Source organism: Sinocyclocheilus anshuiensis, unplaced genomic scaffold, assembly GCF_001515605.1.
Source record: "Sinocyclocheilus anshuiensis isolate Anshui unplaced genomic scaffold, SAMN03320099.WGS_v1.1 scaffold332, whole genome shotgun sequence".
NCBI lineage: Eukaryota > Metazoa > Chordata > Actinopteri > Cypriniformes > Cyprinidae > Sinocyclocheilus > Sinocyclocheilus anshuiensis.
The window spans coordinates 1325227-1327813 of record NW_015554181.1 but is presented as its reverse complement, the minus strand read 5'-3'; the positions used below and the strand labels follow the sequence as shown (position 1 = coordinate 1327813).

The 2587-nt window shown below is 33.3% G+C and overlaps 1 protein-coding gene across 1 annotated transcript in view; it reads left to right on the top strand.

Annotated features, from left to right (window-relative positions):
- Positions 1-2587, top strand: part of cux2b (cut-like homeobox 2b) — a 175664-nt gene that overhangs the window by 151252 nt on the left and 21825 nt on the right. The gene's annotated exons all lie outside the window — the stretch shown is intronic.

The following is a 2587-nucleotide window of genomic DNA, read 5'->3' as shown; positions in this document are numbered from 1 at the left end:
TATATAATTATTATTATTTTTTATACTTTTTTTTATCATATTTCAATTTAATTTTGTGCAAAAAAGTTTAACTATGCAGATTTTTTTGTCACAGTTGAGTGCATTCCATTATGGGATACGGCATCTCACACAGTGTACAGTGTCACACAGTTATATTAACATTTATGTTTTTCGCTGATGCATTTAGCCAAAGCGACTTAAAAAAACAGGAACTTTTAGTCCAAAAACCAATGATATCCTTAATAATCAATGCCAGGTTTAATAGACTAGAAACTAGATTAGGAAGCGACCTTGGAAGGAGAAGAAATGCACAGTTTTTTTTACATTTTGCATTTTTACATACTACAGAAGTTAGTATGAGTAGTATGCTACTGTATTACAGTGTCAAATGAAATGTTTACCTGCTCTTAAAGTTTGACATTATCTGTCAGGTCACAAGGTTTCATTTACAGGCACTTTTTGGTCAACGTAATGCTCTTTCAGATCTGTCTGTGTTTAACTGTCCACTGAAAAGCTTTTAATAGATTTGTCCCGTAAAGCTCGTCACAGTCGTCTATGTTGCTAGATTACACCTCAAGTAAATCTGGTCCGGTTCTGATAGATAGACAGATTTCATTCAGTTCTGATCAGGAGGACATTTCAGTTTCTGCTCAGCTGACAGACTTCTGCTCGGTTCTCGTTCTGCCGCCGCCGATGATACGATTGCGTTGATGATCTCGACTCAGACAGGCGGCAGACGGAGAAACTCAAAGGCCTGTGCGGCTGGCGAGTGCTCTGAACGGTCCTCTCCTCAGACTAAACTTCTCTGATTGTGCTCTTAAAGCGAATCTCATCTAATTGAGAAGGTATCTTTGTTTAGCGCAACCTCAGAGCCTCACATGTTTAATCAATCTTTCACTCCTCTTTATTCCGCTGCCTCTCCACCTTTTGAAAATCAACTCCCTGATGGTTGAGAGGAAACTGTTGAACTTCAAACAAACCTTATGAATAATCTCGCTGAGACGCTATTCAAATGAGAGTTCTCTGATTGTGCTGAGCGCGCGCGTGTGTGTGGGCATGTTGGGATACGCTGATGGCGAACGCAGCGCTAGATAAGACTCACTCGACTCTAATGACAGCAAACCTTGCATTTTACTGACTTCAGTGACTCCCTTAAGAACTTCTGAACTTGTGTTCATTTATTTATTTCTTCTGTTTGAGCCTTATGAGGTTTCTCTGGAGAAAAGGACACTTTTTAGGCAGATGCATGTGTAAATACTGGAGTAGCTTGTTCTTTGCATTTGGAGGTTTTTGGTATTGTTTCTGCACTGTGATGTAAATGCCAATGCATTTAGCAGTGTGTAATATTCTGAAATTCAGTGATGGTGCAAGAAACACTGACTTCACATCTTTCTATTGCATCGTCTTCACTTGCTGCACTCAAAAAGCATGCATCACAACCAGCGTAGTCTGATTAACCAATCTTGGAAGGCTGTTTTTATTATTGAATCACTCAAGTTCCCGGTTTGAATCAGTCTGATGAATCGTTCGCATAATGAACTTTTGCTGAATTCATAAATGAGTCACTGAAGTCTTTCCTTTCAGTCGTGTCACACTAAAAATCAAGCTGGAAATCTTACTTACTGTGGTCTGTATGTTTAAGATTTGTGAGACTTCAGTGACTTTACTTACACATGACAACATACAAAGTTTGAAATACATTTTTAGAAATGTATACATTTGATTAAAATTGTAAAAAAAAAGTACAGTAGCATGTAATCTAATATTCTAAAATGTATAATTATAATATTTTCATATATTTACATAATCTAATATTATATAATATATAATTCTGTAATATTGTACATATATTACATAAAATTCCACTAAAATAAACAGTAGGCTATTTTGTAGTTAGCACTTTTAGCATTTTTTCTTTTAATTAAAAGTAATTGAATATTCATTTACACTACAAACATTATTATTAAACACAAAATATTATTTATATTCATAAACACACTATTCTAGTTTTTATTAATATTTTGAATTAGTTTTTTATTTCAATTCTTAGTTCTTATTTTAATATTTTACCTTTTAAAGTCAAGTCAAGTCACCTTTATTTATATAGCGCTTTTAGCAATACAGATTGTGTCAAAGCAACTGTACAGCATTAATTAGGAAAATATTGTGTCAATAATGCAAAGTGACAGTAGTAAACACTCAATGTTCAGTTAAAGGCAATTCATCATTGAATTCAGTGATGTCATCATCCAGCTCAGTTTAATTTTAGCTTTAGTTATTTAGTTAAGTTTATATAAATGAAAATGAGCCTTGGCAACTAGCTGAAATAAAGTTTATTTTATTTTATATTATTTTATTTCACCTAATGTTTATTTTATTTCAAGTAGCAAAAATCTTTTTTTTTTACTTTATGTTTTAGTTAACTACAGTATAATAACCCTGACTAAGACCAATCATTGGATTGCATATGCCACCTCTAAAAGATTCAAATATATTAAGAAGATATTTGAAAGGTCTAAAAATGCTAAAAACACAAATTATGCAAGAACTGATTTAAATCAAAAATATCTAATTTGCAGAAAGCACG